Source organism: Fukomys damarensis, unplaced genomic scaffold, assembly GCF_012274545.1.
Source record: "Fukomys damarensis isolate Sample0158 unplaced genomic scaffold, DMR_v1.0_HiC HiC_scaffold_24, whole genome shotgun sequence".
Taxonomy (NCBI): Eukaryota; Metazoa; Chordata; class Mammalia; order Rodentia; family Bathyergidae; genus Fukomys; species Fukomys damarensis.
The window spans coordinates 56,111,173-56,134,762 of NW_022900936.1; the positions used below are offsets into that span (position 1 = coordinate 56,111,173).

Below are 23,590 nucleotides of genomic sequence, written 5' to 3' on the forward strand. Positions count from 1 at the left end.
GCAGCCTTACTCACTACAAAGAATAGCCAGATGGTTCTCAAAAAATAAAAAGTTCCTTAAAAACTCTACGATTAAATGGGAGGTTTGCCGAAATGACCTCCAAATCTCCTTCTAAAACTGCTGACATCTAAAGGAGCAAAGTTTTCTTCTTTTAGATAAATTACTCTCAGGGTCTCTTGTGTACTTCATAGATCTAGTTGCAAGGTAATTTCTTGTCCGTATAATCAATAGCTTTCAATCTCCGCTTTCTGCCCTTTACTGTCGCACTGCCTGATTTTGTCACCCAGTGCCATGGTTGGATTCGTCCAGGACTAGAGGCCTGCCCTGGTGTGTGATGATTGGCTGGGCCAGGGAAGACTCCCTCCTTCACATCTGTCAATACACCTCGCTCCGAGCAAGTTGCTTCCTTGGACCGTTCTCTGTGTAGCCTGAGAGAACAGGGAAAGAAACTGAGGAAGCAGCTCACTTTCATGCCTAGGGAATAATAGAAAACTGCTGATGCTTCTTCACCAAGTCCCATATTCCCCAGCAGAGGTTGGAACAACTAGAGAAGAACTTGGGTTGAAAAGCAGCAGCAAAGGTAGGCGGTCTGTCTGGCCACTGGCCCTTCCCTCAAGATCACAAGACAACAATCTTGCCTCGCCTTGTAGTCAGACTGCATGATAGGGGCCTACTGAATGAAGGAGGTGTGGTGGAGCTGGGTGTGTGTCAGGGGAATTCAGCCATGTATCCATCAGCATGGTCTGGAGCGTAGCCTGTATATCCTTCAACCTTTTCTTTCCTCTGGAAGTTCTTGGTGTTCCTCTGTAGAGTTCAAAGATGTGGAAGGTTTCCTTTTGTCTTTTATTATAAGAAATCATATTTGTGATTGAAAGTCTTCCATTAGTAGTGCTTTCATACACTAGACTTTGTTCCAGAGTTTTGTGTGCATGAATTCTTTCCACTGTCAAAATATAACAGAGATGACAATGTACATAGAATTCTAAGAAACACACTGTCCATTCAGAGGGCCACTATCCTCAGATGATAGGATCTCTCAGAGATCCATGTGTATTCTTCTGCTTTGGAACTGAAGGAGTTAAAAGTCTAAATTTACTGGAGCAGCATAAGGCCTATTTACAGAGGCTTATCACAGCAGGCAGCCAGGTCAATCATTTACTCAAGCAGGGCTATTTCCTGCTTTTAACTGAGGACTACCAAAGCCATTGCCTGAGTCTGTCCATAGTAACATACAGGGCACCCTTCTCTGAAGCTGAAGTCTATATTCTCTGTCGATCATAGTATGTGTCCTACCCAGAGTAGTGAACACCACAGGGAGCTAGACTGGGGGCACACACCTGTAATCCCAGCAGCCTGGGAAGCTGAGGCAGGAGAATCATAAATTCAATGACAGACTAGACAACTTAGTGACTTAGTAAAACCCTATCTCCAGGTTAAAAACTTTTTTTAAAGGGATGGGTATGTAGCTCAAAGTGAACGTTCTGTGTCCAATCCCCAGAAACACAGGAAATTTAAAAATAAAGAAACACCACAAAGACCCTCTCAGATTAATGATTAACAAGCATAAGACTCATATGCAAACCTGATCTCTGAAACGCCTCGGGCACAAGAGCTTGTGGCTTTGGAGAGAACCTTGCCCATCACGGAACATGCATAGGGAAGAAATAACTAATGGGAACAAGTTATTAAGTGGGGTTTTTTTTTTTTAGGAAGAATAAGGTTATTAAGTAATCACAAGTGTGGAATTTTCCCCCTGAAGCCTACATATTATGGAAATGTTACTTTTGTGGGGGACAGATTTTTCGCCGTTTTTGTTGAGTAATTCTTTTAGTCCTTTCTCTCTGTTGTCATTCTGAGTGACATAAATGTTAGATGTGCGTGCATCCCACCTCCCTGAAGCTGTTTGTTGTTTCTTCAGTCCCCATGGTTCAGATTATGCAATGGAAATGTTATTTTTAACAAATGTGACTCTTGGTTTCAGCTCTAAGTATAATGGCTCTAACTGCAGGAACATTATAATACTCCCACCACATAGACCCCAATCGGTGGTGGCTGGCTCTTATACCTACTATAGGGAGGCCCTGTTATTCTCAAGTCCTTTTAGGGAGAGGCTGGGCTATGTCTTCAACCAGGTGATATTTGATATCATTCTGGTCCATCATGTATAGAGCTGAAGTGAATCCCTTCAGGTTGGTGGCTGGAATTTTCAGGGCCTGTAATATTCAACTAGATGAAGTCATTTGGGCCACTGCATATACAAACCTCATGTGTGATTTGAGACTCCTCTTGGATGCTTCCCGGAAATGTTTGGCATGGAGAGTTATGGAAAACTCTGAATTCCAGGAAGATGTTAACCTCTGTAAAAACTTAATGTCTGTCGCTACCTAGAGGATGTCTTTAGATAAGGCAAGTAATGAAAGTGCTTTTGAAGAAAAGCAAAAGGTCTCAGAACATTCAAACACACTGGCCAGGTTCATTCATGGTGCCTTAGGGATGGACCTTTCTGTGCAGTATCTGGCTCGTAGCCAAATATACACTGGGAGAACCTGAGGGTATATCTCACTTTTCTGTTTCTTATATATTGGATATTAAATAGAGGATAGTCAGTCATGAGATTGACTTGGATTAATAGGCATTATTTTTTTATATATGAGGAAATCAGAACACAGAAGTTAATTAATTTGCCCAGGATCATGTAGTGAGTGAGTCAGAGGCTGAGCTAGGATTCCACACATCTCAGCCTGGTTTCTAGCCTCTTGTCTTCCTCATGAGGGCACAGAGTTGAGGACACAAAGGATCACAAACTGGAGGTTACTAAGGCTGACTTATACAGAGGTTCGACATCTGCCCTAGGATGTGCCATGCCTTGGCCAATTGGCTGCTACTATAACCAAAAGGCCAGCACTGAAGTAGTCTGGACCTTCTCAGAGGGGAGAGCAAAGAAACAACAGGCAGGAGAAAAAGAAAGAATTTCTGAGGGTTTTAGTCACTGAAATAGTATGGGTCCTGAATATTTCCTAAGTAAACACAGTTAATTCCCAGGCCTTTTCTATTCCATGAACTCAAACCCATGGATCCCAACTGACATATAGCACCTAAACTATTTTGAGAGAAATGACCTCCAACCTGTCCTTCTCTGGGAACTCCAGAGTTTACTGTCTCATGCAACTCAGCTAATATCCTTTCATCAAAGCCCAAGAAATTCGGGCAGCAAGAGGTTGAAAGCAGGAAGAACCATCAACATCCTATGGTGTCAAGGCTCTTATCACTTGCAACCCAAACACCCAAATTGGATTGGAGTCCCAAGTGTTCGTGGATGACTTTTAAGCAATAAATGATCTATAGCAATAAACCTTCCTCTACCCCCAGCCATAGGATCACTTTTGTTCAGATATATCCTAAGAATTTTATCAGCTATCTGGAAGAAATTCCAAAGCAGCCACAATTCTTGAGCATTTATAAGAAAAAGATAAAGAAATGCCATCATAAAATGTGGTCAGCTGAACATCTTTGATCAAAGAGTTTCTTGTTTTTACAGACCTGCCTCAGACATACCAAGAATGTGGCAGCAAAAGCCTACAAACAGGAATTGCATGAACACACCCACCTGTACCCTTTCCAACCAGCTGGCCTCATGTGCACTATATTTGTGTGTTATCATTCTTAGGAACTAAAGCCCTGGGACAAAGAACAAAGTATGTAGCTGAAACAAGGACGTCTAACAACATTTCACCTTGATCAAGTGTTTCTATGACCAGGACATGAACTGTTGCCTTTTTATCTATACATATCACTTAATTATCATAGTAAACCTATATAAAATACACAGGCTACAGAATAAGCAAGGGGGGAAACGTGTGGAGTCAGTCTGATTCAAACATTCGTGTTCTTTAATGCTGTTTCGGGAAACATGCTCCTCCCCCCACAGTGTCTGCACTATTTGCGTTCTAAGGGTAAATCGTAAGGAGTCCTTTCTAAATTATTTGCTTAGATCCTCAGAGTACATATTTACTCCCCCTTTCTGCCTTCAGTAGATATTCTTGACCTGTAAATGTATAAAACTCAGTATCAGAGTATTTTCCTCTCCTCCAGGAAAATAGCCATACACACACAATGACAATGACAATTGCCCACAGGTCAGCATTTGGATCCCTTCATGAAGATGTGTAAGCAAATTATTCTTATCTCCTGGTTCATAAACACTGTTTTGTCTTTTGTTTGGTTGATTTTAGTAAAGAAACATTTTTCATTTATCCTATCAATATTTCTAAAAAGTTGGTTTCTGTAATGAAATTTTTCTTGGAGAAGGCTATATACATTTTAAAAATTTCCAGTGCCTCAGTGGTTTTATCAGAGCAGCCCCTATGGGATGAGAATCAATTTAGATGCCATCCTTTCTGATGAGAAACCTGAGACCCAGTCCCTATGAATACTGTACTCAATCTCTCTCAGCTAACATGTCCCATGATCTTGGGATTCCAACTCTTTGCACTGTTTTTTTCTAATACACAAGCAGTCCTCTGGATTCTTAAACCCTAAAAATGGTAAGAACTGGGCCCACGAGCTATTTTTGGATATTAAAAATGCCAAATGACTACACAGCCTGCTCTTGGGCTACAGAAACCCACACAAACAACAGTTTCTATTCTTTTGACTAGAAAGAATTCTATCAGGTCAGAGTGATAATACTGTTATTCTAATTAGATTTCCATAGTGTGATGAAAATAATTTAATTGTAACTTAATAAGATTTGCCTTAAAGGCAAAAATCTTTGAAGCCAATGTGCCTATGAGCAGAATAATTCATTCCAGGAGAAACATAAGAAGCCACAGTCCCCTATTCTGTTGTATGCCTGTAAAACAGTGTTCATGAGCAGGGGTCAGAATTCCCCTGGAGTCTCCATATTCACAAGACCTTTCCTGGTTAAACCAATGATGAGATGGACATCTCCTTTCCAAACAGTTGGGAAATCAATGAAGTCTCTGTACAAAATGGAAATCTATTATGAGTACAGCTTCAACCTCTGTAGAAACTATCTCTAGTTAAGGAGGAATTCTTGTGCACTCTGAATTCTGTTTCAGTCTTGAAATGTTCTAAGCAATCAAGAGCCCTGCATCAGCTGTGATCTGGAGGAGCTCGAGTATTGTCTTATTCTGCAAGCTTCACTGGAAATTGTTCCTGGCTGACTAAGTCTCCATCCCGTGTGACAGTCTCTCTATCTATGCTTTTTGGAAGTAATATGTATCTTTTTCGTACCTTTTGTCTCCATTTCTGTGACCTCAGAGGTTCTACAAATCTTAGTGTAGGAGAACCCATAAGTTTGAGCAACGAACAGAGAGAATGAAACTTCTGCCCCTGCCCCACACCAATTTGAAAACTGTTCCATTCCTCTCTGCAGTTCCAAGATCAGTTTTCCTATGGGAGCAGTTAAGGAACTGAAGGTCACAAAAAGCTGGCAATTCACTCTGCCTTGGAGGGGTTCCCAGAGAATAAAATGAAAATGAGATTGTTTTTTACATAAAGCCCCTGGATTTGGATGACAGGTTTCAAGTAGTCTGAATTTGCAATGTCATTATGCACTGAGGTAACCCCTACAAAGTTCTCCTTTCCCCCTAAGTCAAAGCATTATCAAAAATACTTCTTGCAGAAAGCTCAAACCAGGTAGGATTCTTTTTTTGTCATCACAGGGCTGATGCTTTAAAGAATGAATGTCTGAGCCTTATAGAGTGCATTTGGCTGAAGCACACGTGCATGATTATGGAAAGATGGCTTTCATCCATGGGCCTGCTTTGTAGTTATCATTAGGTCTCACAGATAAGCAGCTGAAGACATGGTTAGTATGTAAGCAGCACGCAACAGGAGAGGCGAGCAAGAAGATTTTGCAATGGATTAGTATATGTTAGGCTTTTCCGTAACCTGAAGAAAACCGGTACCCAGATGTGAGTCTGACAATTCCCAGGAGATGTATCCTTCATTTCAAACACATTTATTCTGCCAAATTTAACTCTTCTTCCTAGCCAGGAATCCTGAACATAAGCAGAAACACTCATCCGACTGCTTACAAGCTAACTATTCTCTAGCAAATGAATCTCATCTTGCTTTTCTTTGCAAATAGGAAATACCCATTCTCTGTAAGAGGTGTTATTATAGCCCAGCTAAGGTACTCTCACCCTCACTCCGTCGTGGTCTTTGAGAATCTGTGCCGATTTTTAGACATTCTGGTGGTGGCTTCATTCTAGTCTTTTGTTCATCTGCACACTCACTGTGAATAGCCAGAGACATTTATTGATGAGTTTGATAACAGCCCCCTCCTCTAGCCCAAAAGTGCGTTGGCACTGTTTTTTAAAATAGGATTAAATAATCTTGCCATTCATCAGACATAAGGTTTTAAGCTTGCTAAATGATCCAGACCCAGGCTTCTAGAGGTGTGTCTGTGCGTGTGTGCATGCATGCGTGCATGTGTGTGTGGGGGGGTGTGCTTTTAATCATTAATGCCGCACCTTAATGTTATGAGTTCTCAGTAAATACTTGTAGGTACTAATAAATTGATAATTAACTCTGCATTTAATAGAGAAGTTATTTTTTGAAAATCGCTTGAACTGGAAGTATTAACTAGCAAGGTGATTAGAATAGTGCACTAAGGATCTGCTTGCTTTTCTGTCACGCTGTACCAAATATCACAGTGGATAGGGTGTTTGGTTTTGTTTCTGTGCATCTACTGCACAGCGGCCATCAATATCAAGCAAACCACATCACTGTTAGCAAGGGGTTGGAAGTATATCATCTCTAATTTCTTCTCTAATTTTTACATGTGGTCTTCTATGAAAAACTAGAAAAGTTAGGATCGGAAAGAAAATATGGAAATGATTTTAATCTGCTGAGGCAATCATCCTTACTTTTTGGTTAATGACGTGGAACGGGAGGGTAAAAGCTGCTCAGGTCAGATCCTCACCTCCTCTGAAATTCACAGAACAATGATCAAGAAGGTGGCACAGCTTTAAATCTTCTCTGGATCCAGAGCCTGAGCCTGTCCAGGGCCTGAGCCATCCCGCCCTGGGCAGCACCATTATTTACCCAGGTTGTAGCTCCTGGGTGGATGTGTTCAAGCCTCTTCTTGCAAGCTTCATGAAAGGCCCATTGTAATGAATAAAGGCACATCAAGGAAATGAGGCTTCATCAAAGATCTTCCCTGAGGCCCTGAGCTGAAAGGTCAATTTTCTTTGGAGGGAATGATTTCTCTCCTATAATCTGCAGAAATGAGTGGTCATCAGGTTGACTGGCAGAAATATGATGTACTCTTCACTGATGCTTTTTATTTTTTACCTCTGAGGTTATTTCATTCCTCTTCACTCTGTTTCTTCATATAAAAATGAAGAAATAATGCTTGTTCACTGTGATATTGTATGAGAGAAAGCCGCCCAGGGCAATATCTCCCAAAGAAAACTAATTGCATAAAATACTAAGGCATGGCATGACATTCCAGTGAAGAAAATAAAAGCATCATGGGCCACATTGGTTCATTCAAACCTAGTCCTGGGGGTTCGAAGACCCTGGAGAGCCACATTCCCAAGTGATGGCAAAGAACTTCCAGATGAACAGGAAAGCAATGAATGAAACTGGATATCAGTGGTTGTATGTCTCAATGACATTTAGAGTGTGCATCACCCTACTGCCTATTTTTCTCCCTTTTTGGAGAAGAGAGAGTACACAACATTAATTCTCATAATTGAGGAATATCTGATCATTTTCTGGGGAGGGGGGCAATGTCATAAATTCAATAAGAAAAACTTTTTCTGACAGTGTCTTCAGCTGACTTTATGTTGTACTCCACAAAAATCTTACTAAATCTTCCCATGTCTTGGCTTTTACTCTATTCCTAATATATAATTGACTCCTTCTTAAGTAATCTCTTGAAGAGAGTGAGAAGCAATGCAATAAATGCTTAGTCAATGCTTCCTACAATCACATTGACTATTATTACTTTTCAAAATCCATAAATCAAATAATTATCAAAAGGCCCGCTGGGTTGCTCATCATATACCTTTCATTAAAACCAGATGGATTAAAACCAGATGGAAGAAGGATAGGCTTTTAATTCAACCATGTCCTCTTACGGAGACCAAAGGAGCAAAACAGTCCACAATTCCAAAAATCATTATCAATACCAAACTTAGCCCAAATACAGACTTCAGTGCCATACTGCATTCCCATTAAGTTAAAAACAAACACAACAAAAAACATGTAAGGTGATTACATGCAGGTCAATCCATTCATGGGATTGACCACTGACTAAATACCAGCTGACACCTTTTCAAGTTCTATGTAGCCAGGGAGCATGCCATGGCTTCTTAAATTTAACTGAATTCCTGTTATAGGACTAGCTTCTCTACCCTGGCTAGCTTTCTAGAAGAAAGGGGGTTGTGAGTATGAAGTATAATGAAGCTCTATTTTCCCACTTTCAAAAAGCCACATGTCTGTGCACATAGCCACCATAGCCCTCAGTCAGTCCCAGTCCTCAAGGAAGTCAGATCCATCAGTTACAGTAAGGGCAACTTAGCCGGTAGAAGTGTTCCAGAGACAATTTCTGATTGGCTCATTTTTTTTTTTTCACTGCTCCGGGGGCTGAAAGGGAGAAAGGCAACATTTTAAGCAGAGGAGAATTTCATGCCATAAATCTTCTAGCACTTGGGGACTCCAAGTGTCTTGCTGTGACTGAGGTAGAACTAAAGTAATTTACAAGTAGTGTGTATATGTGTTACATGGAAAGAATCTTAGTGTGACGAAGGTATTAGAACAATTTTGCAAGAAGAAAAATCTTGTCTGGAACTATTTCTGGATTGGAGTAACACAAAATTTAAATAGTTGTTTAGTTTCTGGAATTGATTAGTGAGTATCCATTTAAAAGACAGGCCTTGCAGACTTCTATTGATAGCAGATCCCTTTCTCAAAAATCACTGCAACACATTTTGATCATTTTTAGAAATGTCACACTCCAAGAACCTTTGGCATGTAAATAATTCTTTTGTGATGTCTAAATGAATCTCAGAGTCGGTTAATTATATTAACTTCAGATGTGTTCAAGCAATCTTGGCATGCTGAATTATGTATCCTATTACCATCTATCTTACTTTAAGTGGTGTTAGAAGCAAGATAAAATAAGGGAATTCAGGTAAACTGATCAAGAGATACAGTAATATGAGCACTATTTGCTAAACTGTGTGCATAGCCTGCTGGCCAACATATTTTTTTCTTTTATTTCACAGACACACACTCTTAACAGTGTCTGGTTTTGCTTAATCTTTGGCTGATCCCTTATAGAGATTATCTGAGAGTCATCATATTTCCGTTTTTAACCACTATCTGATAAACCTCCAAATGTGATACCACCATTCTTCACATGCATTCAAACTGAAAACTATTAACTCCGACTTCTCCCAAGCCAAATTTATAAAGCCATGTTGGAATAGTATTTTCCTTTGTTCCTCTCCTTTCTTCTAATAAGAAGACATTTACAGAGTGCCTACTACATATTGGACACTGTGCTACACACTACAGGTCTAGGCATGATTCGTTCTCAGTTCTGCCCAAATGAAGAGCAATATCTCACAGAGCAGATTGACACAACACAGAAAAGTTTCTGATGGATGTTCAAGACTACCAGAAGAGTTGAGATCTACGTGATATTTTAAAGAACAAGAAATTAGGATTTGCCTACTTCCTTTTTTAAGACTTTAGACTTTCAAGTAAAAGTTGTAGGATTTGTTCATATTTTCTAAGGAGGAGGAGGAATTCGAAGAACAGGGACAGTTGTGGTATCCATAGGTAAGAGATTTGATGCTGGGATGAGGAAAGTAGGAGGGTGATCCAAGGAGATCATTCAAACAGAACTCAACCCTGAGTCGTTCTGCGCCCAGTTCCCATCCCGTGAACCTGGAGCCCTAATTTAGAAACACTTTTGCATCCTAGGCCTCCTGCACTTATCCATACCCTAGTGACTTTTGTCCTGGTATCAACTTGATTTCTACTCAGTTATGACTTGACTTTAATTTCTTTGGGAGCAACTTTAAATCTTCAGAAAGGAACAAAACAGAGAAACAACAGTGAGGTATTCTGGTATCCAATGGGATGCTTAAGATTAAACACTCAGATGACTTAACCAGCACCCATCCCAACAAGCTGCATTAGCATGCAGATCTAACTTTGGCCTTAACACCATGCATTTCAAGCAGACTATAAGTCAGAAGAGTAGCTTTCCACGCAACTGGGTAGAAATCCTTCTAAAATTGACTTAGGTAAACATTTAAGGTGTAGGTAAAACTTTCATCATTTTAAACCAACTTTGATATTTCCTAAGCAGGGCCAACATTGTTGAATTGACTGATTCCTTTAAAAACTCAGATTAGAAACTCCTAAGGAGCATATTTCATGTTAGTTTCATTCTTTCATTCACTGAAAGAAAGAATATATGTAAAGATTTATTAGTCTAGGTTTGACTACATAAATATTTAAAATCCCTTTTAAAATAGTATAAACAGATAAAAATGGGAAACAAGGAACTAGGAAAGTATATTTGCTGTATAAATAACAGGTTACTCCCTCTAAAGAGTTATTGTCACTAAAGAATATTTACAAATCCACACCAATTAGATGCAGTACCCTAGGAGAAAGTTGGACAGAAAATGAACCAACAATTCACAAAGAAGAAAGGTATATGGCCTATAATCATATGAATAGATTTCCAACTATATTAAAAATGAAATAAAAGAAAATTAAAACACTAAAGTAATATGTCCTTTAAATGAAACTGGCAAAAACTGAGAACTACCAGGCATTTCATGAATATGTAGGGTACAGTCATTTTAACACTTTACTGTTCACGAACTATAATTTGGTCCACCTCCTTCCCCAAAGTTGGCACAGTTCCCTTTGCTTTGACTGCATTCATTTTCTTCCCAGAACCCCCTAACTATGCTTTGGTTTCCCAGGAAGCTTCTCCTGCAGGGTAGGGAATTTGAGGACCCACTGAGCATTCTTATTTACCTACAGGTCCCATTTCTCATTATAAAATAATATATGTAACAGTCTGACGCATTCAACAATAGCTAAATTTTTACTTTCATTTCCCTCTCTTGTTTTTTAAAATTTTTTTCTAACGTGTTTTTCAAGGAACTTAATCACAAATCTTTTGGAGTCAGTAAGAGTTTAAGTAGTAGCATTAATGCCACTAACTTCACTGTCTTTATGAAGCACACCAGTGCCCAGTGCCCAAACATCTATGAATACTTGGACACAGGACAGTTTCTGGACCTATGATGGAATCAGTTTGCTTGGTTCTGCAAATTCACTTTGGAGATATAAGGAGAAAACAGATTTATTAAAAGGATGTCAGATAGTTCAAAGAATAGCAGGAAGGCTGCAGGATGAGGTCTTGTGTATGAGGAAAGGAAGCAAAAGATAGCCAGCGTGGCACACAGGAAGAGTTTAAGATGCTTTCTTTCAAAATGTGTAAATACCAAATAGTTTCTCCAGTGTGAGAAACTGAAAGTGCACATAAGGATCAAAATGTATAATAGATAATGTGAAACAGGAAGAAAAGGTCCAAAGGGGAAGTGGAAGTGGGAGGGGTTGTGAAAAGGAAAGATAGGAAAGGAATAAATATGAGGAAAGGAAGAAAAATGAAAACAAAGTCTGTAAGTTGAGAGTAGTGGAGGAGTTGAAGGGAGGGCAGGGAAATGGGGAACCAAGATATATTATGTAAAGGTTCAAAGTCCGAATAATATATGTCAGCATATTGTATACCTAAAATGTACCAATAAAATTAATGAATGAAAAAAAAAAAGGTGCTGTCCTTGGCATTATCACCTTGAATACAGCTACAGCTCCATGGCTATATTTGCCTCTCCTTTCACTCAGAAGCACTGATCATAACCTGCTAAGGTTCCTTGCACTCTCCTGTCCTTTACAAAGACTCAGTTTCTTGGGCAGAAAACCTGGTAGCCTGAGCTGCAGGGCACTAAGGAAGGAAACATCTAACCCTTTAGGCTTCCTTCTTGGTATTCCCCGAAATAGGAAGACAAGGCACACAGCTATGACAAAAATCCACCATATTTGGTGATCCCATGAGGCCCTTCCAGAGTAGCCAACTCATATCCCTCTTTACTGTCACTTTTGTTGTTGTTGTTGCTAAATTCAGCAGTTTACAAGATATATGTGTTAGATTAACTACCTTTATATAATATTTTGTACCATGTCTGTTTCTTATTTCTTTCAAAGCCAGGCTTTACACATGTGCTTCTCATTTAAATTTTTATAATCTTTTTATTTGTACTTCTAAATAAATATGGATAATGCTGAGTAGCATTTCCTGCTAATTACTACTGGGACGTAAGTTTTAGATTACCTATAAGCCTTTTATAGTAGAAAATAATGAAAGGCCATCTTGAAAATAAGTTCAGAGCTTGAATGTTCTATCATAATTAACCACCAATAATGTAAGATGCTTATTTAATGAATTCTTAAGAGCAGTCAAACTGATAGTGAAAAAAAAAAGTGAACTGTCTAACTCAATAATTGAACAGATGTCTCTGCAAATTCTTACACCATCCCCAGAATCTGTGTAGAAAAAAATGGATCATTTTAGTAGTATACAAACAACTATGTAGGTATATTTTTAAAATAATTAATACCAACTGTTGGTTGATATTCTTTGCACCAAATTATATTCATAAACCAGATTTTCTTATTTTATTGATGATGACTTTTCACTGCCCTATTACAAAAATATTCCCTGTGTTTGTTTTCATCTCCTTCACATTTACAAAGTCCTGGAGGGTGGTGGTGTTAAAATGAATTTGTCAACCTATGGTTAATTTTACAAGAATCCAGATCAAATTGCTGAAAAAACAAGAATTGCTTTGCCCAGGATTCTTGGCAATAGGTTGGAGAAGTCACAGCTGAGCTACAAAATTTGCTGCCAGGAGTATTTCATTTTTTTTTTTTCATTTTACCCCTTGTAATTTTAACAGTTCAAATGAAAGCACTGTTTTTCTCTAACAATAGTATCCTTGTTAAAAGTGCTTTATAAAGAACTGTTCAGCTATACTGAAACCATCTATTTAAACCATTACTACAACAAAAATGCCAGTGGTTCTAAATTCAAAGAATACACCTCCATCTCATGGTAGATACCAAAGGTGAAGGATTTTTTTCCAACATATAGCTTCAGTGCCTATTTGGGAGCTCCTGTGTGTTAGCCATTTTCTTATAGAAAACATCATTAATCTGTGAGACTTAGTACAATAGCATATTATTTCCCTCAACAGAGGCCGTCATTGAAACTGCATATTATCATGGCAGCTGTCTGATTAAGTTTTTACAAAGGATTAGGGCGTTATATGAGTATCTAGCAGCTGCACCAGCTAAGATAAAATGAGGGTTCCCAAACCTTATGCCTCTTAGTAAATGGAATGAAATGATATATTCTTTACCCATGCAGCAAGACATGATATTTAAAGAGAAAATTAAAATAGAAACAAAATCTCATTTGAGTGTAAAAATCACCTGTTGTCTTGAAATGTCTATCAGAGCCTCAGTGGCATCACAAAATGTTTCAAAACATGGACATATAAATAATAATTTGAAGCCCTGAAGAAATCCCACAAGTTAGTTCATGAGCAACTACTGAATAATATAAATGGCTGCTAGGGAAGTTCAGAAAGCAAGAACACTTGAGGCCCAGGGTTCAAAGAAGGAGGCTGATGTGTCAATTAAGACCTCAAAGAACAGCATCAAGGTTGTCTGGTGTGTGCGTGTGCACGTGTGTGTGAGAAAGTTGGAAGCGACTTAAGAAATCATGTTTTACTTCAGTTTTTCCTAGTCTTGTCTATTAAGAAGACTTTTATGAGAAAGCTTCTAAAAACTTTTTCCTGGTCCTTTCCTCAACTCTACTGAATTATGTATGTTACAGAAAAACCCCCCAAATGACATATGTATACCTATTTCAGGAAAAGAAAAACCTGTATATTAATAATAAATGTATTGAGACATTAGGAAATTAATACAAGTTACCTTTGGTCTCTACAATTACAATTGGTGCTCAAAGTGATGCTCATTAGCTTCCAGGTATTTATTAGCACGGGACCTCCTGCTTGGATAACCTTGGTCATTGAGATTGCTGTACATACATTTTCAATTTATCTACAGGCAGGTGATGTAGTGGGTTTTCTACAATATACAAAATCCTCTAGGGTCCCCCATATGAGAGTAGCATCATCTGTTGAAAAAACATCTTTAGCCGGGTGTGGTGGCTCATGCCTGTAATTCCAGCACTCATGAGGCTGAGGCAGGAGGATTACTATGAGTTCAAGACCAGACTGGACTACATAGTGAGTTCCAGGTCAGTCTCAACTACATAGTGAGACCCTGTCTCAGAAAAAAAAAAAGAAAAAGAAAAAACATCTTTGCCTGAAGTGTGTATACATTTTTGGTGGTGTATAATGATATTATAAATATATAATATATATAAATACACACACACACACACACACACACACATATAGGCATTGGCAATACTAAGTATTGAACTGGGCTATATCCTCAGTCCTTTTCACTTTTTGTTTTCAAACAGGGACTCTCGAAATTGCAAAGGCACCAAGACTGGGCTCACACATCCTCTTCCTACCTCAACTTCCCAGAATACTGATGTTACAGCGACCACCATAATCAACTCAAAGCATTACATTTTAAATGACACATAATTATTTTCATGTGAAAGCTAAGTCAATCCATGGTCTCAGTGAATAAAATATTAAAGCATCAAAAGATTATTTAAAAAAAAACATACAGCGGTGTGTGTGTGTGTGTGTGTGTGTGTGTGTGTGTGTGTGTGTGTAAAAAATAGTAATCACAAGTGATAAGCCAGAGAGGAAAACTTGTGCAGGGCCCAGCACCAAAAAGCTATATAGTCCAGTGTTTTTACACAGTAAGCCCTCAAGAAATATCTTGTATGAACTGAATTAAAAATAAAGTGAGGAACAAAACAAGCTGTAACTGAAGCATTTAATGACGAATGCATTAGTTACTACCACCTTATGCTCAATTCATCTTGTAAAACTTCTCGTTGGAGACACAGATCATGAATCTTAAAAGATCTCTTGAGGATTGTGTAGCAAGACTGAGACAAAACACTCAGTGCTTGGGAAAAACAATAAAGGTAAAGAAACTCTACTACAATGAGGTAGACATTTAAGAAAAGTCTGAGCTGCATCTCAGAGCATATATCCAGATGTTTATTAGATCATGGTAGATTTAATTAAAATGTGATAAAATACTTCACAAAATAATTGTTAACTGGCTTGGAGGATTTTGGAGAAAATTACTGAAAACTAGCTCAAGCCCTAAGTAACCATAGAAACATAAACTACCATATGGGGGATAATCTCACTATGACAGGGGGGAACTAATGACCTAAGAGTTTATTTGCCATCCCCCACAAAGAAGTTCTGGTTCTTAATGCATCTCTCTCTGCATTCCTCTGGTCTGTGGGAGTTTTTAAATTTTTTAGGGTGTGTAAAGAATGTGTGTGTGTGTGTGTGTGTGTGTGTGTGTGTCTGTGTATATGTATCTGTTTTTTAAAGGGACAAAATGCCTGCACTGATCTCCTAATAAGTTCTAAAAATTCTGTCAATTAGTTTTTTCTCAAGGCTTTCCCACTTTTTAAATAGTGCATTTGTGAAACACCTTAATAAAACATTAATTTATAAAGCCTAAGTAGGAATAATTTCTCACCATTAATTTCTTATTTTTTTTACTTGTTGAATACATGTATTTTAAATACCTGAGTCTTAGTTATTAGAAACTTCAGGTTTCATGAAATTGTTACCCAACAAAATATTCCAAATGCTTTTTGTTTTCAGTTATTGTTATGGCTGCTGATGGAGCTTGAAGATTTGGCTTGACATTCTCCATAGGGTTGAATTTATAAGGATGAATCAACAACCATGATAAAATCATGAAAGGGCTTTTATAATTCATTAGATACTGATATACATATGCAATAAGTGGTACTTTATATGAGCCTAAGCTATTGATAGCTTGTGACACCCAAAGTTCCAGGAGTAAGTCAGTAAGTTCATCTCATTTTATCAAGAAAGAATAAAAAGAGAAAATTTACTGCTTTTTGGACGTGATTAGAATAAACGAATATAATTTTATTTATCTTATTTTATTTTATTTTTTGGATTTTTGAGACAGGGTTTCACTGTGTAGTTGAGACTGACCTGGAACTCACTGTGTAGCCGAGGCTGGTCTGGACCTCACAGCGATCCTCCTGCCTCAGCCTCCCAAGTGCTGGGTACAGGTGTGTCTGTGTAGCCGAGGCTGGTCTGGACCTCACAGCGATCCTCCTGCCTCAGCCTCCCAAGTGCTGGGATTACAGGTGTGTACCACCACACCCAGCTAAAAAATATAATTTTATATACAGCACACATGCAATCCTATAAGTGCATGTGTGTGTGCACACACACACACACACCCCTCCCAGAAATATACACATTTCTCAGCGATTGATTGTCTTAGTCTGTTTGGGCTTCTCTACCAAAACACCATGAATTAGGAAGCTTATAAACAACAGAAATTTATTTCCCACAGCTGTGGGAAGGGAGGTTGGAAAGTCCACGATCGAGAGGCCAGCATGTCTAGTATCTGGAGACAAGTTATTGTCTGGTTCATAGGTGACATCATCTCACCTCATCCTCACAGGACAGGAGGGCAAGCTTGCTCTCTGGGATCTTTTCTGAGGACATTCATCCTATTCATGAAGGAAGCACCATCATGGCCTACTCGCCTCCCAAAGATCCCACCTCCTAATTATATCACTTTGCGGATTTGGTTTCATCATATAAATTCTGGGTGACAAATATTCAGAATCCTGTTTTGAGATTGTATATGTGGTGTGTATGTATGCAAACGTATCTATGTAACATGCAGATTTACTATTTGCACTGATTGAGTTTAAGAAAGCATTGAACTTTACCTAAGTCAGTCTTCATGCAACTTTATGAGGGAGAAATTTTTGTCCTAAATTTATAGCTGAAGAAAATGTACCAGAGAGGTTAAACAACTCTTTCAGGAGTTCACCACCAGTAAGATAAAGCCAGATTTGGATGTGGACTTATCTCTCTCCAAAATGCCTATTCTTAACTAATAGCCTACAATTGAGCGACTATTAATAGTTTGCAGAAAATATTGTTGATTTATAATGGCAACAGTGTGCAATTTGTAGGACGGGGTCTTTAGGGGTAGAGAGTTGAAGGTATCTGTCAAGTAGGGAAAACCGTATGAAGTCTGTTTCTTTTTTCTCCATGATTGAATTTGGTCTACTAACACTTCTGCTAAATCATCTCAGGAAGACAGAGCTAGGTGATCTCCCCTTCCCACAGGTCAGGCTTTAATGCACAGAATGCATTTTGCCTTCATTTGTTCGTTGCTAGTCCAGACTCCTGACTTACATTCTTGTAGTATGTCTGCAGTGAATTAAAGTAAGACCAGATAGCAACACAAAATGCTGAGTAAAACTCTTTTGAAATTCAAAAACAGTTTCTGTCAGCAGAATCCACGTTATATTTTAAACATTTTTACTTTACCTTATTTGGATATGTAAGAGGGAACCCTCTAACCAGAACTTCATGTTAGTGAATCTTGGTTGAGATAAAAGAAAAACCTCCTTTTATGCCAAAGATCCTAAGTTAACCATAGTTTCCTTTTTTCTGACAAAGCCAAATATTTCCCACTATTTTTTTTAATTAAGAAAAGCAGCATCTTGTATAACAAGCAAAGCTTTGGCAACAAACCAGCAAAGTTGGAGTTATGTTTATGGAAAGTTATTTTTACTAAAAGGCAGATTTGTGTTGGACCTGGGAGATCCAACCTCCACTGGCCTCTGAATAATAAATTTGGAGGCAGAAAACCTCCTCTGTTCTTGTTTCTGTGATGTGCGCACAGCATGGGGTTGTCGAGAGTGAGAAGACAAAACTCAACAAAGGTACATGTTATATATCATAAACATGAGCTAAGATTAATAGTATCAGCCACGAAAATGGGGAAAAGGCAACTAGAGGGAGAGAAGGGGAGAAGAGGAAGGGGATTAAGAGCTGAAACAAGTGTATTACGGACATGTACCCACTCCCTAAAATGATTATAAGCTGCATGTACTGAAAACATGTACAAAAGATTTGAGTTAGAGCTCACATTAAAAACCAGAGAAGTAACTTTCCTCACCTTCAGTTTTAGTGTTTTACTCCCTATGATAAAGTGTAGCTAGGGAGTCTGGAGGAAAAGAACAGGGTGCAGCATGGTTCACCCCTTGCATTGTTTGGAACCTTTAAAGCTAAGCATACTTGGATACAATCCCAGCTTTGCCATTGACCCATTCAACCTAGAAATACAAATTTTACTCAACATATTTTTTCCTCTTCTGGCATTGAACGACTTGAAGCTAACCATCCACACTGGAAAATTAACAAGTGGTTCCAAACACAGAAGGGGGTTCTGGATACACATGATAGTAGATAAAGCTCAGTGTCCTCGTGGATAGCTTTGATTCAGAAAGAAATGGACACTGTTGATGAAATTTATCACACAAGACAGGACACGAGCAAATCCTTCATCCTAAAAAGGACAGAAACTCAGAAGGGAATGACTGTGGAGAATGAGTCACTAACAGCTGTTAAGAATCATCGTTAGACCTCTATTCCTTATTTAACTCTCATTTATTTATCCCAAGGCCAGTGATTGTCAAATAGCTGCATGAGAATCACTTAGGGGACGTGCTCCAATGTAGAGTCCCTGAGTCAGTAAATCTGGGCAGTTGAGAAAATCTGTATTTCTAACCAGTTCCCAGGTGATGTTGGTCTGGGACAGCACACTGTAAGAACCGCTACTTTCTGCAATATGTAGTGGAAAACCTGAACAATATTTTTTTAATCTGAAAAGGATACTGTTAAAACATAGGCTGAGATGTCAGAGCAACATATTTTATCCCACAATGGATGTCCCCGATCCCACCATCTCATTTACAGGATTTATCCCAGGGCCTGTTCTTAGGGTATCAGCTCATTTCATGGGTTTTAGTGTCAGACTAGTCTTAAATTTGAGTTCCCAGTCTACCACCTAAAGTTTTGGACTTCTTCAAGTTAGTCACTTGTTTTCCTAAACTGCAGCTTTCTCACTGTGAAGTTGGAAATATAATACATCTGATCTCATCTGGTTGCTGTGAAGATCAGATGAGATAATGTTTAGGAAGCTTTACCACAACAGTAAGTAATGCGAAATAATTATGTAACTAGCATTATTATAGTATTATCATCATATAGCTCATATAATATTTTTAATACTCAACAAATTTTGAAGTTTTACCTCATTTTCAGAAAGTGATACCCTGAGGGGTTCAGTACTATACCCAAGAACATCCTTAGGAGCTCTGAAGTTGTGTCCTGTGATACCATCTGTTATCCATCATCCTAATCCCTGGCATCTAAGTGTGATCTGATCCAGATCTTCCAGACAACTCTCCCAAGAACCTGGCCCCACTCCTCAGGATTAAAAGGAAAGGTACTGTTTTTCCAGGCCCTCCTGGAGTCTCTCTTAGCCTTTTTTTGGCACACACACTGCTGTATATAGTCTGTGTCTGAAATGGAAATTTTCTGTAACACAATACCCAGCTCTGATCCTCACAGACTCTCAAATAATCTTTTTTTTTTTCTTTTTGGTTTGTTAAAATATGACTTCATGTGCAAAACAGAAATCTCATTCCCAATGCTCTCGGCAAATTCATAAACATTACAGATTCAAAACCCTTTGGTTCCTAAGAATTAATTTCAGTTTTCTGAAATAGGAGAGCCATATCTACAAAGCAAGAACAGTAAGGGAAAGATGAACACTAGCCACCCTGTTGATGCAGGAGCTATAGATCTCAAAGCCTTCTTCTTCTCTACCCCTGGCTCAGCACTGCATGGTTTCCAGCTCTCCCACCAGTAGCCCCAGTGACCTCAGGCAGCCATAGCCCTTGCTTCATAACCCTACCTGAAGGTGGACATATAAGGAAACTGGCAATAGAAACTAAGGATGCTCGCAGTTTGATTCAATGACTCCCAGCATTCTTCTCTCCTAGTAAGTCAGCTCTTCACAAGCTGTGTCTAACATGATCCTGCAGGAGTCTGAAGAGTACAGATCGTTTTCCTTGAGTGATGTATTTCTATGGCAAGCTGCCCTGATATCGTGATGCTCCCACGGTACTGGAGCCTAACTGCCTCACTTTCATTCCAACTCTGCTACTTACTAGCTGGGTGACCTTGGATAAGATTTTCACCCTCTCCATGCCTTGTTTTCCTCATTTGTGAATGGGGCTTCTCACTGACCATTCACTGTGGCATTTTACAAGAAACAAGTAATTTAAAAACTTTAGAAATTATCTCTGGGTATTGTATTGGGTAGCCCCAACAGAAAAAGACAAGTGGTTGTGGCTATAGTTGCTCAAAAAATAGAAAGCCAAAGTAGAGAGAAAGTAGTGCGATGTCTTGGTAATGGCATGGTTTTAAAAGCAGACAGACACAAGCTTGATCTCTGACACTGCTGCTTAAACTGTATGACGTTGGGCAAGTTACATACCTCTTTGAAACCCACTTTTCTATTTATATACTGTAGACCATAGCACCCGCTTCATAAGGCTCTGGGGGGCGTCTAGTAAAGCCACGTTTTGCAGCACTTGACTATTGGTGGACAATGTTAGAATGGCATGTGGCAAACTAGAGATGTGAACAAAGAGATCCGTTAACCACTTGCAACCATTCGTATCCCAACTGACTGAAATAATCCCCAAAACTGAAATTCTTACCAAAAATACTTGGTAAAAAATAGCTTTGTAAAAATTTTAAAATTTTTATTAGCACATGTTTGCAGTACACAACAATTACATTCATTACAGGGACTTAGTACACATACACGACACATATTAATTCTTTTTACTTCCTTTTCTCCTCTTTTTCCCTCTCTATTTCTTGGTCCTTTTCTAGGTGTGTATATTTGGTTTTGCAGTTTTTTTTTGTTGTTGTTGTTTTTGGTTTTTTGGGTTTTTGTTTTTTGGGTACCAGGGATCAAATTTGGGTCATTGCACTTGTGAGGCAGGTGGTAGAACCACTGAGCTAAATCCCCAGCCCTATGCCTTTGTGTTAAACATGGTTTGTTGTGTGACTGATAAAGTGTCCATCACTCCTATTTCCAACCTAGTCTTTTTTTTTTTAATACTGGATATCGAACTCAGGACCTTGAGCTTGTAAGGCAGGCAGCGGAACCACTGAGCTAAATCCCTGGCCCCCAACCTAGTCGTTTTTTAGCAATCACATCTCTGTCCTAGCATATACACATTTAGATGGAATTTTGAAGATTTTGTTAAATAATCAGATAAAACTATCCCTGTGACCTTTCTATTTTCAGACAACAGGAAGTTTTGTGTGGTAAAATTAAGGTACTTGAGGCAGAGCAACAGCACCGTTCAGATTTAGGGTTACTATTTTTGCCATATTGCCTTAAAGTTGGACTCCAAGAGGCGCCTTTAACAGAGAGCTCACAGGGTGTAGTCAGAACTCAGAGCACCTCTAACCTCAAAGAACAAGAACAGGCACTGTTACTGCTTGTGTTTAGATGCCCCACCCAGAGCCTTACGCTCTCATAGGTGGGGCCTTTTCAGAGGTGTCGGATCCAGAATGTGTGATGCTGGAGTTGATCCGTGGTGCAATGCTAGGCTCAAGGGCACTCGGATTAAGGGTGTGAGTGCCACCCACCCTAAGTAGTCCAGACAAGATAAAGGGGGGTAGAAAGACACTGTTTGGGTCCCTTGTGGCTTTGCTACCTTTTGCCTACTATGAACTGTTCTCCTCTGCCATGTACCACTTGGAGCTAGCTGACTGTTCAAACTATCAGCAAAATAAACCGTTCATCCTCTACCTTTGGGTGTCAGGCACTTTGTCTCAGCAATGAGAAAAGTAACTCAAGCAGGTGCACTTACTGAGACTGGGGCCCTGACCTTCCTTCCATTGATTAGTCAGATTCTCTCTTCCAAGCTTCAATTCATACCTGCTGAGTGAGGACACGCTAATCCCCCAGCAGAGTCATCATGAGGAGAAATTGCAGAGCCATAGACTCTGACAGTTGAAAGACCTAGAATGTGTCACTAGGCTCACACTCCCCAGAGTTCCAAGGAAGGCGCCAGCAAATGATGCCAACTGACTCGCTGTTTGTCCATAGGGATAAAAGCTTAACATTTGGCTTTCAGGGAGTGTTGGTGTTTAACAACTTCTCATCAGACAGATGATCGGCTTTACATAAGTTCATTATGCCTCACCTGTGTTTCAAGCTTCTTAGTTCTGATTCATGCATTGCCTGAAGAAGTGGGAGAAAGTACTGATACTGGAACCCAAAGCATGGAAGGAAAAAAGGGATGAACCCAAACACCAGCAGAGGGAGATTATGGAAAGTAACCCCTCCAGAAATCCAAAGCAAGTGGCTCTTTTTATATTTTCCCTTCCTTTCCCACTGGCTTATTCCACAAAAGCATGATCGAAAGAGCACCTCACAGTTTAAAAATCCACCCACAAAATTATTTCGCCCTCAGGTGCTCAGATCTCAAATGAGAAAATGAGTCTCAGATGTCAGGCAGAGCAAGCATCCGGAAAAGATGATTAATCCAGATATCATATGTTTTTAGTTAAAAGGAGAGAAAAAATGTATTTAGGATAGATTGAGTGGCATAGATATAGAAGCTAAGGCTCCAAAACAAACCGAAATGTATCTTTTTACCTGATTCCTAAACTATTCTGCTGAGCTAGACACCCTGTGGGCGCATCAGTACTTGAACTGAAGTCGAGAACTAGCCTGTATCCTGCAGCTCCCTAAGGAAGCTGAGAGGTGAGAGAGAGAGAGAGAGAGAAATAATCCCCTTCTTTGAAACCTGAGATAGGGGGAAAAAACAACCTCTAATCCATAGTGTAGAATCCACTTTATCACTGTTGCTATTTCTTCCTCTACACACACACACACACACACACACACACACACAGCAAATGGGAAAAACAGAAATCCGGAGTAAGAATGCCAGCACTTATTCTTTACTACCCTTGTCATCATTTTCCATTTCATTTTTCATTATCTGTAAATTAGAGGTTATTATATCCTTTTAATAGTATTATTTTATAGACCAAACAAGAGAATAAAGGATAACTGCTTTATAAACCATAAAACGGTGGTTTAACAACCTTCCCAAGAATCTGATGGGAAAAAAAGAACCTGATGAAAACCAAGACCTTTACCAAAATTCCCATCTGTACATAGAAAAATTTTACAAGTTATTTCAGAGAATTTGAAGACCTTCTGAAACCAGTTAGACAACTCTAAAAGTTGCTTAGCAAGTGTGGAATATTCCAGCTTAACAAATGAAGTGTTTTCCTGGAGTGTGATAGATTAGTACATTTACTTGATAAGGTTTTCTTAGACTCCTAACAGGAGAACAGATATCCTTATCTTTTGAAATTTAATCCAG

At 39.0% G+C, this 23,590-nt stretch overlaps 1 protein-coding gene across 1 annotated transcript in view; it reads left to right on the top strand.

Moving 5' to 3' along the window:
- Positions 1-541: 541 nt before the first annotated feature.
- Positions 542-23,590, top strand: part of Phldb2 (pleckstrin homology like domain family B member 2) — a 243,915-nt gene continuing 220,866 nt past the window's right edge. The window contains exon 1 of the mRNA XM_010630144.3: positions 542-580. The gene's annotated coding sequence lies outside the window, so the exon portion shown is untranslated. The remainder of the gene's footprint in view (positions 581-23,590) is intronic.